General features: G+C 46.1%; 1 long non-coding RNA gene across 1 annotated transcript; it reads right to left on the bottom strand.

Annotated features, from left to right (window-relative positions):
• Positions 1-2,927: 2,927 nt before the first annotated feature.
• On the bottom strand, positions 2,928-22,008 carry LOC142014184 (uncharacterized). Its single transcript, XR_012645881.1, has 3 exons — positions 21,925-22,008; positions 21,492-21,773; positions 2,928-3,735 (listed from the first exon to the last, which is right to left on the bottom strand). It is a non-coding gene; the product is annotated as an uncharacterized LOC142014184 (long non-coding RNA).
• Between the last annotated feature and the right edge of the window lie 4,617 nt (positions 22,009-26,625).

Here is a 26,625-nt window from a genome sequence, read left to right as displayed (position 1 = left end):
TAAAGGAATTCGGACACTGTTTTTGCCACTACAGGTTGAACCTCTCTAATCCGGCACCGTCAGGACCTGACCAGTGCTGGATGAGAGAATTTGCTGGACCATGGGAGGTCAGTATTTTCTAGCACATTACCAACACTGCCACTGCTTTTGGAAGACATTGAGGTGTAAATTATAGATAAATACCAGCACAGAACACTGAGAACCAGGACTGGTGGTTGGAAACAAACTTTATGGGATCACTGGAAACTTGGCCACACCCATGACAAGTGGTCATCTGGCTAATTAAAATTATGACAGATGTTGCTGGACCATAGTGTGTCAGATTAGAGAAGTTCAACCTGTAGAAGAATAAAACAAACCTTCTTTAAACCATATAAAATACTTTAGACATCGAAACACCAAATTTATTTCTATCCCTTGCTTAATTTTTAGACCCTTTAAAAAAAAAAAAAGAAATAAAGATTGTGTTTTCCCACACACTACTCTAGTGTGATTTTTGCCCACTCTCTCCTGCGTGTAACAAAGAACATTTTACCTATTTGTGCTATTCTGACAGTGGGAGCTTTGGGATCCTGCTGCAAGGCTATAATGCTCATCACCTTTCAGGCTATTGCCCCGTTAAAAAATGCAGCCCTGTACATTGCAGCCAGGGTAACTCAGACTTCAATAGTTCAGGAGCCAAAATGGGGATCAACATTCCACAAAAGAGTCACAGTAGTGTGAATTTTTTATTTCCTATATAATTCTTGCAGGAAAGTGACTGACCAAATACTCTACGACTGGTTAATAACACCATGAAAACATCCTGTTTGGTTAATAATTAAATCACACAGTGTTTTAATCTCATGTGTCTCCTGTGCTGCTTTGCAGCACATTAATAAGCCAATTGCAGCTCTGGAGCCTCACTAAGTGTATTGCTATGTAGGTAAATGAAAGGCACAATCTGTCAGAGGCAAGCACCTTTTGATGTTCATTTTAATAAAGCTCCATGAGGGAAAAATACTGATTTTGCACAAAATTCCAATGGGTAAAGACCTGCCCCCTTGTTATTTGATCAATTGCATTAATATTAACTGTTAGGCACTAGCATGCTCATTAAAGCTGCGTCTACACGTGCACGCTACTTCGAAGTAGCGGCACCAACTTCGAAATAGCGCCCGTCGCGTCTACACGCGTCGGGCGCTATTTCGAAGTTAACTTCGACGTTAGGCGGCGAGACGTCGAAGTCGCTAACCTCATGAGGAGATAGGAATAGCGCCCTACTTCGACGTTCGACGTCGAAGTAGGGACCGTGTAGATGATCCGCGTCCCGCAACGTCGAAATTGCTGGGTCCTCCATGGTGGCCATCAGCTGGGGGGTTGAGAGATGCTCTCTCTCCAGCCCCTGCGGGGCTCTATGGTCACCGTGGGCAGCAGCCCTTAGCCCAGGGCTTCTGGCTGCTTCTGCGGCAGCTGGGGATCTATGCTGCAGGCACAGGGTCTGCAACCAGTTGTCAGCTCTGTGTATCTTGTGTTGTTTAGTGCAACTGTGTCTGGGAGGGGCCCTTTAAGGGAGCGGCTGGCTGTTGAGTCCGCCCTGTGACCCTGTCTGCAGCTGTGCCTGGCATCCCTATTTCGATGTGTGCTACTTTGACGTGTAGACGTTCCCTCGCTGCGCCTATTTCGATGTTGGGCTGAGCAACGTCGAAGTTGAACATCGACGTTGCAGGCCCTGGAGGACGTGTAGACGTTATTCATCGAAATAGACTATTTCGATGTTGGCTGCATGTGTAGACGTAGCCTAAGACTTACAGAATAGCAGTAGAACTCAATCTGCTCTGTTTTACCTCCTTTTTGAATTGTGTAAGGAAGGTGTTTTAGTATCTACAGCTATTGCAAGGTTGGAAAACCTATTAATCCAGAGACTTTCAGTGCAAGGGTTAGTATCACAAATGTGGTTTTTCCCATGGGTAAAAGTCCATTATCCAACCAGAAAAGGGAAATTTCCCATTGGTACAAAGCTTCCTTCTTTAGCCCAGCTGGTCATCAGTATCGATCCTTACATACTGTTACCATACTTGACCTTTCAAAAAAGAGGACCCCCCCCAACACCCACCGAGGGAGGGCATCAATATCTACCAACTCACATTGTATTGATCTACCATATATACAACAACTAAACCTGTCACTGTTGCAAGACTGAATATTTCCAGTTCTGGGCTAATAGGCAATGCACCTCAGGAAGGATAATTCTGTGTGTGAAATGTGGTTTGTTTGATTTTCCTTGGTTTTTGGTTTTTTGTTTTTGTTTTTTTTGTGACTGTTGCTGTTTAAATACCTGATCAGAATATTCTAAAAAGTCTAGAAGTAGTTGTCCTGGTGTAGACGAATTAATGGGCTCAGTGCACTTAACGGCTATGTGTGGATTACAGTATTTTGCCCACAGAAGTTTTTGTCCGAAGATATCTTCTGACAAAAACTTCTGTTGACAGATCACAGCCAAATTGCCAAGTAGATCATAAGCGATCCGCTTTGTCAACGGAGAGTGGCTGGACTGCCTGGCTGCTCTCTCAACAAAACGGCCAACCAGAAGCACAGCAGACAGGGCTGCATGGTGTCCCAGAAACCTCGTCTGTCAACAGAGGGCCCCCAGGAATGTCCAGACTGCTTTGTATTGACAAAAGTGCATCATTCCGTCGATTTACTATTGACAGAATGCTTTGGGAATCTGGACGCTCCCTGAGTTTTGTCAACAGAACCGTCCAGTGTAGACATAGCCCAAGGGGCTAAATGTTCATTGCAACTGCAGTTAGTGTAGGCCCACTGTTTATCACACTGCAACCCATATGGCATATGAATATTTAAGTGTAACCGTGATCAAATCCTACCTATAAAAAAGCACATATAGAGGTCCTGATTTATTGAATTATTTAATTTTGACACAGAGATGTACATTTTCTGTTAAGAAAATCATGGATTTGAAAAATCTGTTTGAAGCATGTGATTCCCACATAAAATACGGTACAAGCTCATATAATGGAGGGCACATAAAAGTTATTTTCCAAAATGCTGGTTTGGTGACTTTTTCAAGGAATCAGCAACAAGGAAGACAGTAGGACTTGCAATGTTGGAGTTTTGCTTAGATTTGTGTGCAAATTCTTCCAGAGTCTTTTTTCTCCATCCTCATTTTGCACTTCAGTAGGCATTGTGCAAAAAAACAGAAACACAAGAGCATGCCTATGTCACTTCCACTTTATCTTGAATTATGTGTAAAATATGCAATCCAACCTTTCCTCCAAAGGCCCACAATATGCAATTCCACCTGAGCATATCCTGTGCGCACACATATGGCCAAGGGCATCTCTTTTCAGGGAGCCTGGCCTAATACATTAAATTATGGCATTAACCTCTTAACATTAGTAGTGGGCTTTTCTCTTCACTGTATAAGACTGAGGCCTGCCAACTGTTTATTCCAATTACATCTTAAAGCTCAGTAGATAAGTTAAAAGTGAGAGAACATCCCAAAATCCAGCTTTATTTAATATGCTTTCCATTATCCCAAGCTTAACTCAGTTAAATGAACCCAAAGAGTTCTGTAGTTCTTTTTGCAAACGAGGCCACACATGTGTAAGCACTTTGTATGTATGACGAGATTAATTTGATTTGTAAAGTCTTTCTGGGCTTCTCTCTCACTCACACACAGGCAGGAAGGAATCTAGCTCAATTTTTAAATCTGAAGTCCATGTTGGAAGACATCTATAATATAAAACAGAGAAGGAAAAGATTTTAAATGTCCTAAAATTCCTGAGTACTGCTTATAGTCTCTACCACCCTAAAAGTGCTATATTCTCCAGTACATCCTCAGGCTAAAAATATTAAAGCCCCAATTATTTTATTTAGGCACTTCTGCTGTTTACAAAGTTTATGCCATCCAGTTGGGGGCTCAAAATATACCATATGGTTTAAGTGACCAATCGCTAAGTGCAAGTATTCTTTTAAAAGGTCACAGTCCGTGGGATACAATCTGTTAACTAATTCAAAGAGCAGTTATAAATAGTGAATACATCAGTACATTTTCTTCATTTTTACCGTTTGTGCAATTTTAAACATTATTACTGTGGAAATGAGAGTCTGGGGAAATTTGTTCAGCCTCTTGTTAGTCTGTTATATTCTCTTCAACAGAATAAAAATTGCTGGCCATATCCATAGGGCTTTCAATCCAACATTAAGGCTGTGTCTACACTACCAAGTTCTTTCAAAAGATTTTTTGAAAGAAGGGGGCTCTTTTGAAAGATCCCATGGAGCGTCTACATACACAAAGCATTCTTTCAAAAGTAAATTGAAAGAATGTGGTGCTCTTTTTGAAAGCACTCTTTCACTCCCATTTTAGGAAGTTTCTTTCAAAAGAAAACATATAGATGTCTGTCAGGGCCCTTCTTTCGAAAGAGCAATCCTCGTGGCACCTGATTTTTTCAATTCCTGCCCCGTTCTTTTGAAAGAGTGGGAGCTGTGTGGACGCTCTCTTTCAAAAGAATAGATCACTCTTTTGGTCGACTTTTTTGTGTGTGGACGAGCTCTTTTGAAAGAAGTTCTTTTGGAAGAGATCTTCCGGAACGACTTCTTTTGAAAGATCTCTGTAGTGTAGATGTAACTTAAGGGGCCTGTCACTTTAAGTGGAAAGAAGCAATGGCATTCTGTGAATCTTATTTTGCTATTGAGCCATGTTACACGAACACTGAGGTTTTTTTTAAATTATACCCTTTCACTTTGACCATCAGAGAAAACATCGTCTTCTTCCTTTTTTAATGTTGTTGGCCTTTTCAGGCACAGAAATTTCCAGTCTATTGAGGATTGCATTAAGTTGAACAATATATTTAATTGAACCTCATTCTCTTCTTGCACCAGACTTGCACAGAGCTTCACCTGATTTACGTAAGTGTAACCAGTGCTGCTTTGTTTAGAAAATAAATAAATAAATAAAAAGAGGAACTGGTAGTCAGGTGGCTCCCTGCCCCCTCCCCAGCCAATTTTGCAGCTGGGGCTGCTGAGGTGCCGGTAAATACTGGCACAAAAAAAGCACTGGGTGTGAGAGCAGAAAAGGAGTCTATATAGAGAACATAGCCAGACAGCTGGCGTAAGCCTTATACTAGCACATATTGAAAACATCATTATTCTGCCTGCAAAGAGAGTGGAAATGTGGAAAGATAACGAAATGAGAGGAGGAATCAAAAAAGTGCCTGACTACCTCTTGCCATGGAAAACTTATGAAGGAATTCCTGCAGGATTCACCCCTCCCTCCCAGTATCAAGTGTCAGGCAATCCCAGCTCTTGCTAACTATGGATTGCCATTTGCAGCCAATGACAGCAGAAGGAAGTAGCGTGGACTAGGACACTTTCTGCCATTCCCATTGGCTGTGAATGGCGAGCTGGGGCCAATGAGAGCTGTGATCACCTACTACCTGTAGAGAGGCAGGTAAATAAAGAGTAGTGGGCCCATCAGGGACTAACCCTGGTAGACCAGATTCTTCCTGCAGGCCAGTATTTGCCGACACCTGTTCTAAATTGAGCATATGTCTACACTTGGGAATAAAGTTGGATGTATTAAAGTCAACTTTTTAACAATAGATTTTATGAAGTTGAATTTGATTGTCCAAAACTGCTCATAAACTCTACTTAGTATGTCCGCTGTTAGATTGCCTAAGCCTGACTGCAGCAGCAGTGCATTATGGGTGCCTATCCCAGAGTTCCTGCAGACCGGTTGCATTTTGGGATTCTGTGCCAGTGTCTTGGAGAGGGGGAAATCACCACAAGTGGTTCAGGTTTCTAATGTCATCATTCCAGACTGTATTTCCCTCACTTATTGCTTCCCACTGAAAACAAGTGGACAAGGGAATTTGCGCACCTCTTTTATATTGACAGTCACCCACCATTACAAAGAATAACATGGATCCTGAGGTGCTTCAGTGTTTGGTGCAGTGTTTTGTGATGACTTCCCACACTGTGACACAGTATATTGTGAACTTAATGCCCATGGAGAATGAGTTGATTGATGTGGGAGTCACTAGTGGATGTCAACATCTGGAGAGTAGGAGCACGGAGTTGTTGGCAGCACTGGAGTCATTGTCCACTGTGGAGCACAGGTTCTGGACCTACAACACCAGCTCAGACTGGTGGGTGCACATTGTTTTGCAGTCCTGGGATGATCAGCAGTGGCTGCAAAACTTCTGCATGCAGAAGGCCACTTGGATGGAACTTTTTGAATTGCTGTCTCCTGTCCTGAAGTGCAGCGATACCAGAATGAGACCTGCTTTGACAGTTGAGAAGCATGTGGCAATTCCTCTGTGGAAGTTTGCAATGCAGACAGCTACCAGTCAGTGGGAAATGAATTTGAAGTGGGAAAATCTACAGTGGGGTTTGTTGTCATCCATGTAGCCAAGGTGATCACTAAACTTCTCCTGTAAAAGACAATGACTCTGGGAAACATGCAGGACATAGTGGATGGATTTGCTGCCATGGAGTTCCCTAACTGCAGTGGGGCCATACATGGAATGTGCATCCCCACCCTGGCACCAGCCCACCAGGCCTCAGAGTACCTTAACCACAAGGGGTACTCTCTATCGTGTTGCAGGCACTGGTGGATCAAAAAAGTTGTTTCACAAACATCAACATGGGGTGGTTGAGAAGGGTGCATGATCCACAAATCTTTAGGAATTCTGGTCGGTTTAGAAGGCTCCAGAGTGGAACTTTCTTCCCAGACCAGAATATCAACACTGGGGATGAGGAAATGCCTATAGTATTCTTGGTGATCCTACTTACCCCTTGTTCCCTTGGCTCATGAAGCTATACACAGGCACCCTGGACCCCAGTAAGGAGCTCTTCAACTACAGGTTAAGCAGGTGCAGAATGGTGGTAGAATGTGCCTTTTGTTGTTTAAATGCCATGTTCGGATGCCTTCTGACCCACTTAGACCTCAGTGAATAAAACATTTCTCTTTTCATTGGGGCCTGTTGTATTCTTCATAACATTTGGAAGGTGAAGGGAGAGAATTTCTTGCCCATGTGGGAGGCAGAGGCACCTCTTCTGGACAGTAAGTATCAGCAACTGGACACAAGGCCAAACAGAAAAGCACAGGAAGATGTGATGAAAATCAGGGATGCCTTGAAAACCAAGTTTATGAATGAGCGTGAAGGGTCCTGAATCTCCTGCCACTAACTAGCATCCCCCCCACACCCTTTATGAAACCCCCTCCAACCACATGACAACCCTCACCACAACACCCAATCCCAAAGCATGGATCCCAAAGCATGTTAATTAATAAACAAAACTTTCTTTTTCCAACATATGATGTTTTTATTTAGGGGGCCAAAATGGCAACATAGTGGGTATAGGGAAAACAAAAGGATTAGGAAGTCATGGTTGTTGGAATGTTAGCCTTCTGCTTGTGGGTGATTCCCTGGGAGTAGAGTGTAGGGGTCTCTGTGATCTTCCCTCCCTTGTTCCGGGGCCCTGATGAGAGGGAGGAGCTATGCCAGGGAGGTGTAGATTGGATGGGGGATGCAAAGCCCCAACAGGGGAGGGGACTGATTGTGTAGAGGGAGGTCTGAAATAAGGGGGCCTGGAGTGGCCAGGGGATAGAAAAGGGTGGCATGTAATGGGGAATGTATCGCACAGGGGGTGAAGAGTTTGCAGAGTGTGATTTTTTTGAAGTATTACGTCCATGATCTCGTTTGCCTGTCCATTACTGACAAAAACTGAATAATGCATTTTAGTCTGATTGTCTTCTGTTGTTCTCCTCCAATCTCTCAGCTCCTCTCTTTCTTCTTCTGATGCTTCAAAATAATCCTCTATCAGTTCCTGTGGGTCAACCTCAATTCAAGGGGAGTGGGGCCACGAGTCCTGTGACTCCTGTTTTCAAAGTCATTTCCTGCTTAAGAAAAACATGTTGAAATATTAATAGCATGGTCAACAGCATCTTTACTTGGCACAACGAGCATACTGACAGAATGATTGGCTGGCTGGTTGTCTCTATGGAAGAATGTAGTGCAACGGCAAGGTCACTCTGTGGAGGCTGAAGAATGCATGATTCCAAGCAGAACAATTCAAGCTCTTCTGCAGCTGACGTTTACCTTGAACACACTGCTAAGCTATCTTTGGTTCATGGGGGGAAAAAATAATGTGGAAGCACCCCTTCCACCATTTAGATGGGGAATGGCATTGAGTGATGGGAGTTGTGCCGCATGTCCAATGGGATGCCGGCTTGGAGGGGAGGGGAGAGGCTTCCATGTGGGCTTCACAAAGCAGAACCTGAATTTTAAAGCAGGCTGAACCAGGAGTTAAAAAATCGTTAAAAGTTATTGCAGACATGCACGTGACACAGGGCAGGGTACGATTACTCATTGACCCAGAGAGGTGTGGGGGGATTGCCATTCCTTGATTTAAAGCTTGTCAGGCTGCATGAGTTTTGCTCCGTGCTGGGTGGGTCACCAGCAAAAAAATCATTAAAAGTCACCTCAGTGACACACGAAACTTCCCACATGTTCTAGGTTGCCAAAGGAGACATCAGCATCCTCAGAATAAGAAAAAAGGATAAGGAAAGATTGCTCATCCTCTCTGCATACAATGCTGGAAAATTTGCAAGAATGCTCTGTGGGGCCGTGATCCCAAATCACTTCCTGGTGTTTTGGCCATGGTAAGGTGTCTTACCATGGAAGCAGAAACAAGTCAGGGCTCCCCAAAAGTCTTGTGAGGAGAATTTAAAATTGCCTGTCTAAGAACTGCAGCAAGATCTCCAAACAGGATCAGTGCTGCATCCCCAGAAATACTAACAAGCTGTTCTAATGGAAACGGGCACCCACCACCCCACCATGACTGCACCATACTATTATCAGTAGAAATAAAGTATACTCACCAGAAGTGCCCTCTCCACCATCCCAGTTTGTCACCAGAGCCCCCTCTTGAGATAAGGGGATGGCCTCCAAGTCGAAGAACAGGTCCTGGCTTGTAGGATCGTTTTCTGCAGTTGAGTGCACCCCCACTGTCATCCACCTCTTCCTCATCCACCAACTCAGATTCTGCTTCATCATCCCGCCAAACAACACACACTTCGGGGTTCATGTGGTTTTGGGGGGAAGAGGTTGTGTCTGTCCCCAGAATAACACAAAGTTCATAATAATAACAGATTTCTGGGGAGATGACCCAGACCAACCATTTGCTTCTTTGCTCTTTTGGTAATTTTGCCTGAGCGCCGCGATTTTAACATGGCACTGCTGAGTGTCCATGATGTACCCTTTCAGAATCATGCACTGTGATGTCTTTGCATAGATATCAGTATTTCTTTCACTGGCTTTGAGCTGAATGAAGATAGCTTCTTCCCCCCACGCTGCGATGAGGTCCAGGATCTACTGATGGCTCCATGCTGGGGCTTGCTAAGACCCTGGGAACTCATGAATGCTAGGTGTGCTGCAGAGGTGTGCTCCAGGCATCTGCTCACCAAGCTGGCCAAAGAGGAAAGGAAATTAATTCAAAATTCCTGGGCTGGTGACCACTTCTTCCTGTCACCTACTTCCTGCTCATCTGTGGAGTGGTGGAGGTGAAGCAATGACCAGAAAGGACACATTGAAGGGCATTGTGGGATAATTTCAGAGGTTAATAAAATCAATTTTAATAATGCTGCTTTCTGCACTTGCATAGGTCAACACTGAAAACTTGATTTTTAGGAGTTACTCCCTGTGAATTTGGCAGCACAAATGTCGCCTTTAAGAGCCCCTTAAAACTGACCTATTGAATACTGTGGTGAAGACTGATGGTTTATAAAATCAACCCTCGTCCCTTAAATTCTATTTTATCCCTAGTATATACCTGGCCTGAAGGAACAAACATACAATCTAATTGAGGTTTTCCATTAACCTAAATCTGAATTCCTACTACATGTTGGCTTGGAGACAGCCTACGGATAACTACTTGAAAAAAGAGGTCAGACGTGAGCCTTGGCTGGTGATACAGTTGTATGGTAAGTGTCAGCTGGTAACCAGTGGGGGCCCCCTGTTGTAAGAATCTGAAGGTCAGACAAAGCTACTAACACACAGTGTAACGCACACACCTAGTGGGTGTGGTTCAATGTCCCATATAGTGACACTTAAACCACTTAAAAACAACGAGCAGTCCTGTGTCACCTTATAAACTAACATACTTATTAGGGCATAAGCTTTCATTGGCAAGGACCCGCTGCATCAGATGCATCTGACAAAGTGGGTCTTTGCCCATGAAAGCTTATGCTCCAAAAAATCTGTTAGTCTATAAGGTGCCATAGGTTTTCTCGTTGTTTTTTGTGGATACAGGCAAACACAGTTACTCCTCTGACACTTTAAACCACTTAGAGAGAATGAATCTCCTCTACAGCCTTAGCTGAGAATCAGCTGGCTTTTAGCTCAAGCAGAGGTGTCTGCATTAAGCTCTGGCATCCCAGGTTCAAGTCTGCCTGTTGGTGTTTACAACAGTGAAAATCTTGGGGCAGTTATCAACATCATATGCAGTGTTGCGAACTACTGAGCACACTCAGCTCCAAAATCTGTACCGGTTTAAATGGCACAATTCCACTGAGGCCAGCTTCTTTCATTCTAACATAATTCTACAGATGTCTATGAACCGGCTTAGAACTTGTACACTCCCAAGCTCTGAGGCTGTGTCTACACGTGCACGCTACTTCGAAGTAGCGGCGCCAACTTCGAAATAGCGCCCGTCACGGCTACACGTGTTGAGCGCTATTTCGAAGTTGAAATCGACGTTAGGTGGCGAGACGTCGAAGTCGCTAACCCCATGAGGGGATGGGAATAGCGCCCTACTTCGAAGGTGAACATCGAAGTAGGGCACGTGTAGACGATCTGCGTCCCGCAACATCAAAATAGCGGGGTCCGCCATGGCGGCCATCAGCTGAGGGGTTGAGAGACGCTCTCTCTCCAAACCCTGTGGGGCTCTATGGTCATCGTGTGCAGCAGCCCTTAGCCCAGGGCTTCTGGCTGCTGCTGCCGCAGCTGGCGATCCATGCTGCATGCACAGGGTCTGCAACCAGTTGTCGGCTCTGTGGATCTTGTGTTGTTTAGTGCAACTGTGTCTGGGAGCGGCCCTTTAAGGGAGTGGCTTGCTGTTGAGTCTGCCCTGTGATCCTGTCTGCAGCTGTTCCTGGCACCCTTATTTCAATGTGTGCTACTTTGGCGTGTAGACGTTCCCTCGCAGCGCCTATTTCGATGTGGTGCTGCCCAACGTCGAAGTTGAACGTTGACATTGCCAGCCCCGGAGGACGTGTAGACGTTATTCATCGAAATAGCCTATTTCGATGTCGCTACATCGAAATAAGCTATTTCGATGTAGCATGCACGTGTAGACGTAGCCTGAATGTTTTAATTAGGAGTTAAGGGACATGCAACATCTTGTGGGATTGGGCCCATATCGGGGAAGTCAAACTCCAATGTTTGTGTGTTCACTTCTTTGCTGCCTGGGGAAACTTATTGCTCAAATACCAAGAGGAAAAAGAAGGAATGAGAAGCTATGTGGCAAATGAACATAAAATGGATGGAGGTGCGATTTTTCTTGCCAACAGCTAACTTAATTCTGGGACTGTGTTCTTACTCTTAGGGTGCATCTACACTAGCCCCTTCTTTCTAAATTCATATAGAAAGGGGCCCCAATTTCAAAAGAGGCCACGGAGCGTTTACACGCCCAACAGCCTCTTTTGAAATTGTTTTCAGCAAAAAGGGGGCACAAATTTCAAAACCGCTCTTCCCGTCCAGGATCGAGACACGTGGCCCCTTTTGAAACCAAATTTTGAAATAGGGCATGTGTAGACACTCCAGGCCCGCAATTTTGAAATTATGGGTCTGCCATGGCGGCGGCTCCAGGGAATGCGGAGACACACTAGCAAACCCTAGCGGGGCTCTGTGGTCCCCAGGACAGCCCCTTAAGGCCGCACAGCCCTGGAAACCCTGTGCAGGAAGCCGAGAGCGTGCCCAGGGCCTGAGGAGCATGAGCTCTGCCTGGCACATGCTCCAGCAGCCCAGACAGATGCATCATGCAGCCCATCAGCTGGATGGCAAGCCCCCCACCCTCCAGGGACCCCACCAGGAGGCTCCCACCTCCCAGCCTGAGGGGTCACCTGAGGAGAGCCAGGGCCAGAAAAGTAGGGGCCCCTTCTGGACAGAGGCTGAGGTAAAAGACATCCTCGGCCTCTGGGCAGAGGCGGAGGTGCTGCTCCATAGCACCGGGCAGCCCCGCAATGCAGCTGCTTTTGAGTGGCTGTCATTGGGACTGCGGAAGCAGGGACACCCCCAGCGCACAGCTGTTCAGGTCTGATCCAAGGTGAAGGAACTGAGGCAGGCTTATAGCCGGACCAGGGACACCCACAGATGATCAAGGTTTGGGGCCAGTCTGAGCTGCCTGCGTTACCAGGCATTGGAACAACTCCTCGGCCTGAAGGACGTCCCTGAGCCATCGGTGGTGGTGAACACAGGTGGGCCCGACACTGACCAGGAGATGGACCTGCAGGAACAGCCAGGACCCTCGAGCCAGGCCACGCCAGCGGAATCAGGGAGTAACTTGGCGGGTGGGGGGGATGCCGCTTGTGATCACAGTCAGCTCCGGTACCCTCGGCCAGGCCCCCCTCGAGGCTGGCATCCCTGGACCTGTTCTCCAGAGCCCCAGGTAGGTAGTGGGTGTATCAGGCAGCCTGACGGGGGGGGCGCCTACCCCATGGTCCCCTGTCCCAGAATCAGGCACGGCGCCATCTAGCACCCACACCAGTGGACAGCATCCCGGCTCCCCTGACAGGGAAGGGATGTGGGGGCCAGGCTGCAGCCAGCGGTCACCCCACAGATGAGGTCCCAGTGGGCACACAGGAGCCCCAAGGTAGGGGTCGGCAGGGGAGGCACCACCTCAGGGGATGGTCCAGGGATGGTGGGGATGACACGGGTGGAGGCCCTGGGCCAGGGCGACTGCACTGACAGGTGGCCTCTCTCCCCCTTGTGTCTCCATAGCATCATCCTCTGAGGGCTGGACCATACCCGCACCACCATCCGACGGAGCTGGAGAACCCTCCTCCCCATTGCCCAGACTGCCACCTGCCCAGCCCCAGAGGGCCCGACAGCAATGGCGTTATGACCCTCAGGAGGCAGCAGAGGCCCACACTGCAGCCATCCAGGAGCAGACCGCCATGCTCTTGGAATGGCTGCAGATGCAGCGGGAGGACAGGGCCTGGCAGAGGGAGGTCTGGGCCGAGGCAGCCACAGTCCTCTGACGGCTGGACCCCCTCCCGGTGCCCCCACCACCCCCAAGCCTCCTCCCGCTGCCCCTCTGAACCCGCTCCCACCGCCCCCAAACTCACCGCCCTCATCCCACCTACCCAACCCCATCTGCCCGGCTTGCCCTGGGCTGCTGGCTGATAGCCAGGGGGAGGATCTCCCTCGCAGCCCCCGCAGAACCCTGTCCCACTTGCCCCACCCAGCCCACACTGTCCATTAGCCACTGGCCGATCCTATCTCCCCGTCCTGCCAGCCCCCTCCTGGCTCTGGCAGGGCCCCCAAACCTGGGGTGGCAGGGACCCTCGAACCCATCGGGGGTCTTGCCCCCCCCCAACTCCATGGGAGACTAGGCCCGTCTGTGCCTGTGGCCCCAGCCACGTGGGCGTGCCCCCCGCCTCATTGTATATAATTCTCCCCCATTCCCCCTATATTTAGCTCCCATAGGAAGACCCCACACCATTTTTCCAGAGCTGTTTATCTACATGTATACAGTCAGCCCCCAGTTATTAAACCCTTTTTGTGCACCCCAGTGTTTCCTGTGCTGGGGGGCAAGAACCACTGTCTCCATTTTGCCAGTAGGGAAATAGAAGAAAATAATAAAGCTAAGTGATTTGCCCAGACCATGGCTCTGGAAGAGCTGAGAAAAGAATCCAGGAATCGTGACTCTGCTGCATTTTCTTTGCTCATTAATTCTGTAATCCTGGCAAAAAGAAGCTTACTATGATTTCTTTATAGAGCCATGTTTCTTATTTTCTGATAGTTTGGCCCTGGTTCAGCAAGGTATTTAAGCATGTGCCTGTGACGAACTTTCAATATATCAGTTGTAATGGGACTCTTCCCCCTCCACCACCACCCCTTGCTCCTTGTTTGTGCTTAAACAACATGCTGAATCATGACCGTTTCGACCAAGAAATTTAGGGCCTAGTTCTAAGGTGTTCGTCCAAATCAGGCCTTCACTGTTTAATCTCTTAACATCTGTTCAGTTATTTTACTACGTAAATTAGACTTATGGTAACTGCCAGAAACATGCTTTTTTTAACACATCACCACTACATCTGCTTTTCTCCAATCTTTCAGTACTTTACCACTTGTTCATGGCTTTTAGAAAAGACTGTTGGTGGCACAGTAAATCCATTAGCCGATTTCCTTAGTATCTTGATACATAAGCAGCTGCAGGAGCAGCTTAAGTAGTAAGTAAAATATAGCCCAACCAGGACCACTTGGCCACACATCCAGCACCTGCCTGACTCAGAATTGTGCTGGTGACATCCTTTCTGGACCACTGCAACCTCATGCCATCTCTCCCCACAGCCATGTGACCTTTGAGAAAGAACTGAAGGGAGGGAGCTGCCAAAGAATGAAACTGGCAGAGCAGCTGCAGAAGCAGCTTAAGCAGGAACCTGCAGACCTAGGCTATGTCTACACAGCAGCTTTATTTCTGAATAAGCTATTCTGGAACTGTCTACAGAGGGAATGCTCAGAACTAACATTCATATTCAAATTTCACACATGAACATGTGGTTTGAACAGGGACAGCAATTACCTGACCTATTATAAGGAATCTGTTACATACTTTGATGTTTTATCTAACTCTTAACATCCCCACCCACCATCCCTCTACTCTTCTGAGTTGTGAACCTTGATAACCATTTTTCTGATTTGTCAACCATGCCAACAATTTTTGGACCTCTGTGCTTTATACATTGAGTCTGTTCTGAAATGGCTATGATCTGAAGAAGTGGGTCTGTCCCACGAAAGCTCATCACCTAATAGTTAGTCTTTAAAGTGCTACATGACTGCTGTTTTGTTTCTATTCTGGAAGAGGTAGTCCAAAATACTTTATTTCAGACTAGCACAGCTACACACACAAGCAATACATTGCGAAATACTGCTCAGCTATTTTGAAATACAGCATCTACACATCATGGAGCCTATTTCAAAGCGGAGCCATTGGACGCACTATGACTAGTTGTGAAATAGGCTCTGTTCCCTGTCTACACCGCCCCTATTTTGAAATTCCAATTTCCAAATAGGCGATATTCCTCGTACCAATTGCAAAGCAAGACAACCGATATTTTGAAATAGCAGTTACAGTTGCGTAGGCTCTCACATAGTTATTTTGAAATAACGTTGCTGTGTAGTCAGACGCACAGGTTGTGGCCACACTAGCCCCTCTTTCAGAGCGGCTATGGTAATGTGGCACTTCAGAATATGCTAATGAGATGATGCCATGAATATGCAGTGCCTTATTGGCATAATAGTAGCTGCGTGAGCTTTGAAACTGCCAGTTTCAAAATGCAGGCGCCCATGTAGCTGTGGGCCTTTCAAAACGGCCCCCTGATTTTGAAAGCCCCTTCTTCCCAGCTAATTTTGGGAAGAAGGGGCTTTCGAAATCAGGGATGGTCGTTTTGAAAGGCCCCCAGCTACACAGGTGGTGTGCATGTCAAAACTGGTAGTTTCAAAGCGTGCGCACCTGCCATTATGCTAATGAGGCACTGCATATTCCTGGAAGCACCTCATTAGCATATTCCTGGAAGCACCTCATTAGCATATTCCAAAGTGCCACATTACCAAAGAGCCTCCTAAATGAGGGGCTGTGGCCACACTAGCCATAGAGACCAGTCAAAACAATAGAAATTATCTGTTTGGAGCTGACTATATACATCTTGGTTTCTTCAGGCAGGTCTCATTCCTCAGCTGCCTCTCCTGGATTCCTTGCTAACTCTTCTGTCCCCCATAACCATCTCCCTTCCCTTCCCTACCCTTTCCATTTAGTTGATCTCTAAAACCTGGGACTGACATTTTTTATTCCCCAATGTAGTGCTTTTAATTAGGTACATTCTGCCTGTCTAGTCTTCACTCAGTGGGAAAAGTGCTCCATTTTCTTTATAAATAGATTTTAGATGAGTGTGGTTGGTTGGTTGGTTGGTTTTTTTTTTTAAATGTCATTTGCTACATTGGATTTAGGAATTTGGCTGGAATGGGGGAGCTGGGTGGGGAGGGTGAGAAGAGAAGTGGGAGACGGGGAGGAGGAGGAGCATGGGTGGAGCATAGGTATAGAGTGTGGGCAGGGCCACTGGCTGGGGAGCTTGCGTCCCCAAACAGCAGCTTCACCCATGCTTCCATCGTGTTTGTTCACTGTGCTTGTATGTGAAATTGTGTGCTCCCATCCTGCTACTGTCTTGCCCTGTTTAGACCATTCACTCTCCAGGGCGGGAACTCTGCACGGGGTGCCTGCAGTTTTGGTGATTCCCGAGGCACTTTCATGGTAAAAGAGATAATGATTAATATCATCCTGATCAACTGAGCTGCATGTGTTGGTGTTTTCTGAAGAGTTCCTTCGTCTCCATCAGTAATTATAATTACAGCACCATCCTTCCTTACCTAATGGTGCAAATCTCTTTAAATATGGAAGCCATCTAAAGAATGAGTTTAGTCTCTTAGCTGTTGATGAATCACAAATTTCCTTCTATCTTTCCTTTCAGTAATGGATCTTCTTTCTCTCCATTACATTTTTGGCCATGTCTACACGAGCCCCAAACTTCGAAATGGCCACGCAAATGGCCATTTCGAAGTTTACTAGTGAAGCGCTGAAATGCATATTCAGCGCTTCATTAGCATGCAGGCGGCCGCGGCACTTCGAAATTGACGCGCCTTGCCGCCACGCATCTCGTCCCGACGGGGCTCCTTTTCGAAAGGACCCCACCTATTTCGAAGTCCCCTTATTCCCATCAGCTCGTGGGAATAAGGGGACTTCGAAGTAGGCAGGGTCCTTTCGAAAAGGAGCCCTGTGGGGACGAGCCGCGCGGCGGCGAGGCGCGTCAATTTCGAAGTGCCGCAGCCTCCCACATGCTAATGAAGCGCTGAATATGCATTTCAGCGCTTCATTAGTAAACTTCGAAATGGCCATTTGCGTGGCCATTTCGAAGTTTGGGGCTCGTGGAGACATGGCCTTTTTCTACTGGAGCAGGACAGAAGGGCTACGTCTACACGTGAACGTTACATCGAAATAGCTTATTTCGATGTAGTGACATCGAAATAGGCTATTTCGATGAATAACGTCTACACGTCCTCCAGGGCTGGCAACGTCGATGTTCAACATCGACGTTGCGCAGCACCACATCGAAATAGGCGCTGCGAGGGAACATCTACACACCACAGTAGCACACATCGAAATAAGGGTGCCAGGCACAGCTGCAGACAGGGTCACAGGGCGGACTCAACAGCAAGCCGCTCCCTTAAAGGGCCCCTCCCACACACAGTTGCACTAAACAACACAAGATCCACAGAGCCGACAACTGGTTGCAGACCCTGTGCATGCAGCATGGATCCCCAGCTGCAGCAGCAGCAGCCAGAAGCCCTGGGCTAAGGGCTGCTGCACACGGTGACCATAGAGCCCTGCTGGGGCTGGAGAGAGAGCGTCTCTCAACCCCTCAGCTGATGGCTGCCATGGAGGACCCCGCAATTTCGATGTTGCGGGACGCGCAACGACTACACAGTCCCTACTTTGACGTTGAACGTCGAAGTAGGGTGCTATTCCTATCCCCTCATGGGGTTAGCAGCTTCGACGTCTCGCTGCTTAACGTCGATGTTAACATCGAAATAGTGCCCAACACGTGTAGCCGTGACGGGCGCTATTTCGAAGTTAGTGCTGCTACTTCAAAGTAGCGTGCACGTGTAGACACAGCTAAGGAGTAAAAGAAAGCAAGCAAAGCAGACTGGTGGTATCATGTGACATACTTTAAGGCAGTGCCTGTGTTTTGATCTTCCTGTCTGAGGGAGTTCGTCGCAGTGTCAGGGTTTTTTTACATAGGGAGTTCCCAGAGTGAATTCATGGAGGGGGTTCCACAACTTTGGATCTGGGAGCTCTCCTGTTGAACGTGTATTTGAAATCCCATGGGGAGATGGTCTGGGCCACAGTGCTTCCACCATGCAGATGTACCATATAGCCACCCCTTCATTAGAACTAGGCAACATATTTAAGACATTTATTCTATGTATAACCAGAAATGAGTTCTGAATGAGAGAGAGGAAGTGGTTAAGGCACCAGCCTAGGGCTTAAAAAGACCTGAGTTCAATTTCCTGCTCTGCTGCAGACTGTCTGTGGGACATCAGCCCAAGTCATCTATCTGAGCATCACTTGAAATGGTGAAAGCAGTACTACCCTCTTCCTAGGCATGTTGCATTAAAAATGGAGAGGTGCTCAGATAGCATGGGGCCATGCAAGTACCTTAGATAGAGGGAGGCTAACTGGCTGAGACTGAGCCCAGGTAACACTGATATAACTCTAGTAGTTGGGAGAAACATCCAGAAGAAGACAAAAGATGAAATATTGTCATATTGAAGTCAGTGGGAGTTTTGCTGTTATCTTCATTGAAACCATGATGTCACCCATATTATTTGCCCTCTCAATCTGAGAGTTTCCACCTTCCTTTAAAAAGCCTATCAGAGGGCTCTCTGTTACAGCTCTCCAGGTATATGTCATCAGCAGGGCAAACCATAACTTGACCTGAAGAACTTTATTTTACCTATGGTCATGTTCAATAAAAATATAAACAAATCCCATTCTATTCTCAGAGCTAGAGTTCTCAGCATTGGCAGTTAGAAAAAAACATGTATTCTTATTTGTAAACAATTGATGAGAATGTCACTGAAAACTGATATAGAGGCCATTGATATCTTTTTTTAACAATGTCATGAGAGGTTATGTCTGCTGTAGGCTGTGCCTCTTTTCTATGATCCCATGGTATATGAGATGAGAGGGGGCACTCAAGTTAACAGTTATTTTTTTCAGGGGTCTGTATTCAGATCTTTCTCCATTAAAAGCTAGATACTAGAATTCACTTCTCACTTGCTCCAACAGAGACTTAGATTTGTTGACTTTCATAGTTGCCTTCTGATGGAGCACACATTAATTGCATGCTACAAGGGTGATCTATTTTGCCACATTTCCCCCCTCCCCCCCAGGTCATCTTTGTCGGTAATCAGCAGAAAGAGAGCAAGTACATCAGCCATAGATAAAGGCTGGGTCTACACTTGCCATGGAAGATTGAATTCTTATGTTTGATCTGTTGGGGTGCCATTTTGTGCATGTGAGAAATGGCATGTTCCAGGGTGAATGTTGACCCCAGAACTTCTCTTAAATAGATAAATGGAGATACACATCTCATAGAGCTGGAAGGGGTCTTGGAAGGTCATTGAGTCTATCCCCTGCCCTCTTAGCAGGACCAAGCACCATCTCCTTTTTTTTTAAAAAAAAAAAAACCTATTTGCTCCACATCCCCAAATGGCTCCCTGGAGGGCTGAACTCATAACACTGGGTTTAGAAGGTCAAGGCTCAAACCACTGAGCTATCCCTCCCCCCCATGAGCCCTAGTGCATTAAGGAGGGTGGACAGGAGATGCACTCCCTTGTGCCATGAAGACAGGCACAGAAGTTGATGGCTGCAAAGTAAATTTTTGGTACACAATTGGCATACCAAAAAGTGCATAGCAGCCCTCGACCTTCCTGATAAGTGTAGACGCAGCCCCAGAGCTGTATTCAGAGGCCTATAGGTGGACATTCTAGATGGTTAAATTGGTAGTGTCATTTCAGAGTAGCCTGGCCTTGACTCTCCTTGCAGTTCTTGTGCTGCAGAGAAAGCACATCTGTTTTCAGAGCTGTCAGTCGGATCCCTTCACTGAGCTCTTCATTCACTTTTCAAATTAAAAGGAAAAATAACACATTTGTTTCTCGAATATCTCCAATAACTGCGGGGTGGGTAAGAACTGAGAAATGCCTTCCAGCTGAGAAGAATTTGGCAAAGCAGGGGGACAGGGAGGGGAACAGTCTTTTTGAATCACCTGCCCTACTTCTTAAATCACCTGCTGTGAATAGTTTACAGACCGTAACAGCCCTGGATTTAGTCTTGCCTGCAGAATGGCCACAAAAGTCCAGCAACCCAATGTCAAGTGTGGGAGGGTGGGAACCTGCTAATTGGTCAAGTCTGGTCTAGTCTCCAACTACTAGTTAGCAGACAGAACAGCATTGTCTCCTGAAAATGAAAATTGGGTTTTAATGAGGGCTTCTCACAGGAATACTCTACCACGCTAAACTTCTGTCTTGAGGGGGAAGGGAAATAACCAAACTATGAAGTGCAACGTGAACTGAGACTTGCTTCCAGACTTCCTACAGCCCAACCCCACCCCACCCCTGAAAACCTGAATGTCATTGGAAAAGTATACACCTACCACATTACTTCACAGATTTGTGAAAACCACCCATGATATCGCTCACATTATCTCACTGTCTATGATGAAGAAAACTGCATGCTAAATTAGCCATATCCTTGCTGTACTGCAAATCTGCTTTGTTGAAATATGTGGTGCATTGTATCTTAATGCTCTTTTTTTAATACAATTTGAAGTGTTCTAGTATAATGACCAGAATGGAGTATATAGTTGTAGTATATAAAATCCACAGGCCCCACTTCTTTTTTTTTTTTTGTTTGACAGAAAAGGAACAAATAATGCAAACATTATGGGCCGAGCACACCCTTTTATAACAGGATAGTAAGAAAATACTTGCTACCTGAGCTGTTTTGGTAAGTCAGTGAAGCAAGCAATCCAACATGTGGGTTACATTACAGTCAGAGCTGATCTTAGTTTTGTAACACACACTAAACAGCAAAGTGCAGGAGGCTCAGGTTTAATAAAACTAAAACTTTTGGTGGTGCATACAGCCAATAAAGATTTAAACATCCTGTGCATGATCAGCATACTAATTGCTACATTAATAATTCCTGGGTTGTTTTGAAAGGCAAATTAAAAATATTTAATTTTAAAGAAGCCTTTAAGAGCATTTCCTCAGAAAAGTTGGTTTATGCATACTTGTGATAGAACGTGTATGATTGTGGAATATGAACAAGAATACTGATTAGGTCCTTTTGATCCCATGCACATCTGCCTTTTCAGTATGTGTCAATTCTAGGCCACTAGGATGTTTCCATGGCTCGTTTTCAGTTATTCTGACCTAGCTTTGTGGCCACAGCACCTCTGACAAAATAATCGTGTTGCTTCCGCTGCCAATGATAATGCAGCTTATTCTCCATTTGCACTTCAGGAGCTAATGGCACATCATACAACAAAAGGGCACCCAGCACAGATTTTGGACAAAGCAGTCTAATCATCTAGAATGCATTCAGACCACAGCCACAATCCAAAGAAAAAAAGACAATTTTCCTACCCTAAGAAATAGGCTGTGACAGGCCCATAGCAGCTTCATGCAAAATTTAGTAGGACGTCCTGGGAATAGAAGGTTCTGAGGTCTCAGCATGTGCAAGTGGCGGCAGAAAGGATCCTGGATTCATGTGAACTGTTTCTTCTGAGTGCTGAGGGTGTGTCATTCATTCCCTTCTCCGGACAACTGCAGCCCTCCTACTCTTTTTTTTTTTTCTCCTTCCCATCCTTTGTCCTTGCATCTCAATTGCGACTCCAGCCCTTCAGCAGGGTGGGAAGGACGCTCATCCTGCACAGAGAGACATTTAGAAACAGCATCAGCAATTATAGTTCTAGACAAGCTGGAAAGTGGGCAGGAAAGAAGGAAAAGTCTTCAGAGTTTGCTGAAGTGGGAAGCACTATCTGCATGTTCAAGGGACAAAATTTTAAAATGTAAGCACCTCTCAAAGAATTCGAATATACATTCTTCCTACTCTTTTCCTTGGTTTCAAACAGGAGCTAGTTTTCCTATTGTAATCCTGTATTGCAGTGATGTTTCCTTCCTAAATAAAAATGCCCATATTTAAAACACGGGAATGTTTTCAGGAAGGTTCAGATTAATGAACAACACGCCAGTAGCAATGACTCGTGCCAGGTTCTGCATTAGTTAGCCATTGGTAAACTTCTTGAGCAACAGAAAGCCCTCTTTCATAGGGCAGTGGAGGTGCACTAATGGTTCACAGAAGTCCATGGGAAACTTACTCCCCATTGGCTCACTAAAGCGTATTTAGAAAAATTGCTTGTTTGTGGCCACTTGGTGGCAGCAGTATTTCTGCAGTGCCTTGAAGAGCAGACAGGGAGGTTAAGGTGGATAATGGACTCTTCAAGCCAGCAGACAAGGGTATGATGAGCTTCAGTGGCTCACTAGCAATGGAAGCTAGACAAATTCAGATTGGAAGTGAGGGGTCTGTTGTGTACAGTGGAACTGCTGGAATAATATACCAAGGGACATGAGAGATTCTCCATCACTGGCCATTTTAAAATCTAGCCTGTATGCTTTCACTAAAAGACCTGCTCCTGTTCAAACTGGCATTAATCCAGGAAAGGCCTATGGCCTGTGCTTGGCAAGAAGGACACGAGAGTTAGAGGGATCCCCTGGTCTTAGTAATCTATGAATCTAAGAGTGTGTCTGCCCTGCGGTGATGAACCCCATGGCACTGAAACCAAAGGCTGGCTCAGCTGACTTGGGTTCATGGGATTTAAAATACTAGTGCCACACAGGACCTCAAGAGGTTATTGAGTCCCATTCCCTGCAAGACCAAGCACCATCTAGATCAAAGATGCAGTTAATTATTTCTGGTTTGAATCAGGGACTGTTCCAGTGTTATTCAAATGTGATAACCACTACACTACAGAGGACAACAAGAAGTCTTGTGGCACCTCATAAACTAACAGATATTTTGGAGCATAAGCTTTCGTGGGCAAAGACCCACTTCATCAGGTGCATGAGTGGGAGGGGTGGTTTCAGAGGGGCATTTAAAGAGTGGGGTCCCAGTAAAGAGGGAGGGCCAGAGCTGACACGGTCTATTCAGCAAGGGGGAAGTGGCCCAGTATCAATAGTAGGTATCAAAAGAGGAAAAAACGAGTCAGATCAGACAGGGGGATGTGAGCCTTTGTCAGAGTCTAATGGGGAGATCTTAACACACAGGGCAGAGAAGCTGCCTTTGTAAGTTGCGAGCCCCTCTCAGTCTCTGTTTAATCCTCGGTTAATGGAGTCAAATTTGCAAATAAATTCCAGCTCAGAGATTTCTCTCTCCATTTGATTTCTGAAATTTCTTTGTTTCAGGACTGCCACCCTTAAATCTGCTACTGAGTGTCCAGGGAGATGGAAGTGTTCACCCACAGACTTCTGTACATTGCCGTTCCTGATGTCTGATTTATGTCCATTTATTCTTTTATGTAGAGACTGTCCAGATTGGCCAATGTAAATTGCAGTGGGGCATTGCTGGCACATGATGGCATACATTATTTTAGTAGATGTTCAGGTAAAGGAGCCCCTGATGGTATAGTTGATGTTAGGTCCTGTGATGATGTCACTGGTGTAGATATGAGAGCAGAGCTGGCAGCGAGGACCGTTGCAGCGGCTGGTTCCAGGCTCCTTTACCTGCACATCTACTAATATAATATATGCCATCACGTGCCAGCAATGTCCCACTGCAATTTACATTGGCCAAACTGGACAGTCTCTACGTAAAAGAATAAATGGACATAAATCAGATACCAGGAACGGTAATGTACAGAAGCCTTTGGGGGAACACTTCAATCTCCCTGGACACTCAATAGCAGATTTAAGGGTGGCAGTCCTGAAACAAAGATATTTCAGAAATCAAATGGAGAGAGAAATCTCTGAGCTGCAATTTATTTGCAAATTTGACTCCATTAACCAAGGATTAAACAGAGACTGGGAGTGGCTCGCAGTTTACAAAGGCAGCTTCTCTGCCCTGTGCGTTAAGATCTCCCCATTAGACTCTGACAATGGCTCATATCCCCTTGTCTGATCTGACTTGTTTTTTCCTGTTTTGATACCTACTGTTGATAATGGACCATTTCCACCTTTCTGAATAGACCTTGTCAGCTCCGGCCCTCCCTTTCTCTGGGACCCCATTCTTTAAATACCCCTCTGAAACCACTCCCTGACTCATGCACCTGATGAAGCGGGTCTTTGCCCGTGAAAGCTTATGCCCCAAAATATCTGTTAGTCTATAAGGTGCCACAAGACGTATTGTTGTTCTCAAAGCTATAGACTAACACAGCTATGTCTCTGATACACTACACTACAGAATTTCAGCTTGGGATGTGGAGCTAAACGTTAGTGTGCACATTTTGGGCTTGGGCTGGAGCCTGGGTTTGAGCCCCTCATCCTTCCAGCACAAGCCCCACAGTGCAATATAACACCACGGTCCCTGGCCTGCAAGCCTGACTCAGCTGTTCCAGGCCAGCCCGGTGTCACAGGTCTTTTATCACAGAGTAGACATGACTTGAGCTCCAAACATAAGTAGCACTTCTGCTGCCTGAGAAACCCTAATCTTTAGCATGACATCATGCCAAATATCCCTCCTTTTTTATTACTTTCCATGGAAGAAAGCCATATGCAGAGGGAGAGAGTGGGAATAAACCTTGGATGTTGTGTGTAACCTTGGGAGGCCCTAGGCCAATCAAGCTGTTGGTGAAAAGAAATTGAACTGGCAATGTAGTTGAACTGGAAAACATGGTTTATTTAAGATTTCAAAAAGCAATTGTTAGAATATTTGGATTCCCGAGTTGGGTGAAAAAGGACATATTTCCCACTCGTGTGACTTTTTTCATAGCTCTAATGCATGTTGTTGGAATCAGTGAAGCTCAGAAAAGAGCCTGGGTGACAGCAGGCTCAGAACATTCCGCCAGAGAGAAGGACAAAGACTATGGCTTCAAGTGCATTGAAACCCAGCACTTGGGTACAAAGAACAGGCTACAGAAAAGTGTACGCAAGATCTAGAAGAGATCCAAAAAAGTTCAACCAAGTTCCAGCTACAGAAATGTACCTTAGCCACTCATCAGAAAGGAAACATGGGATCTATGAAATCAACTAACAGAAATAAAACAAAAGCCTGCAGGCAGATGAAAGAAGTTCCCCTGTATCATACATGGCTGAAGAGAAACCAGCTAAATAAAACAATCTGCACACCACATGCCAAAAGCATTCATGGACTTGGAAAAAGTGCCATTTCCAAATGGAAGTCATCAAAAGAGGGAATGGAACCCTCACCAGAAAGGCTGCCTTGAAAATAACACTTCAGAATTCCACAGGCTAAACGTTCATGAGGTATTATGGGCCTGCCTACGCATCCTGCCGGTCGGACTGTGGAGGTGTGTGGTAGCATCCTGCACTGCATCTATCCTGGGTAGGTCCTACAGCTGCAAACTACATTTGTACCTTTGTGGTCTACCCAGGACACTTACGCACTGAGCCCAGCAATTCACATCCCCGTGGTCTGAATTGGGGGCTTGTGTAGACAAGCCCATTGGGGAGAACAGTATTGAATTTAAGGGATGGAGATTGCACTAAGAAAATATGAGTTCAGGTCCCCGTTGTCTCAAAGACCCCCACTGTGACCTTGCACAAGTTAATCTCTGTGCCTTGCTTCCCCTGGTGTAAAATAGCAGTGATGCCCTTTTTCCTACCCTATGTCTTGTTTGTTTTCACTGTATGATCTTTGGGATATGGATTATCTCCAGTGCCTAGCACACTGGGGCTGCTATCCCAGTTAATCCCTGCAAGCACAACTATGATGTATGTATTTATATTACAATAGCACCTAAGAACTCTTGTCTATGGCCAGGGCGCACTGTGCTAAACACAGAACAAAAAGGCAATGCCTGCCCTAAAGAACTTGTCATTTAAGCAGCAGGCTTGGAAAAAGAAAGATACTTACCTTGTCTCTATTGTATGCATCAGTTTATATGCACACAATGACATAGAATGATAAGGTTAGTGGGGACCACAAGGGCCACCTGGTCTACCCCTCCCGCCCAGGGCATCTTAACAACCTAGGACAGATGACTATCCAACTTTCTTTCAAAAACCTCCAATGACGCAGGTACCACAACCTCCCTAGGCAGTCTGTTCCACTGTCCTAAAGTTTTTGAAGAAGTTTTTCCTGAGATTTACTCTAAATCTGCTGTGCTGCAGTTTGAGCCACTGATTCCTCTCCTGCCTTCCATGACAACAAAGAACAATTTTTCTCCGTCTTTTTTATGACAGCTTTCCAAGTATTTAGAGACCGCTTCCATATCCCCCACCCCAGTTAATCTATTTTCCAAATTAAACATGCCCACTGTCTCCAGGCTGTGCTCATACGGCTTGCGTTCCCGCCTTTTAATCATCTTTGTCACTTCTGGGTTCTTCACGGCTGCAGTGTCCAATATGCTGTCCATTCGCCACGTGGGGTGAACTGGACAGTGCGGCATGGGTGAAGCAGCTCGTTACAGCCGCACATGTGGAAAGCCCTCTGCCCCTCCACGCACGCACCCCACCACTTGGTGGGACAAGCCTGTGGTGGCAGCAACAGAGGCAGCTCCTCCTGCAGCTCAATCAGGGCCACAGGGCAGCTCAGGGCTGGGTG

This window comes from Carettochelys insculpta, chromosome 1 (assembly GCF_033958435.1).
Source record: "Carettochelys insculpta isolate YL-2023 chromosome 1, ASM3395843v1, whole genome shotgun sequence".
Classification (NCBI taxonomy): Eukaryota; Metazoa; Chordata; order Testudines; family Carettochelyidae; genus Carettochelys; species Carettochelys insculpta.
The sequence above is the reverse complement of the archived record's forward strand: the minus strand, read 5'-3'. Positions and strand labels throughout refer to the sequence as shown.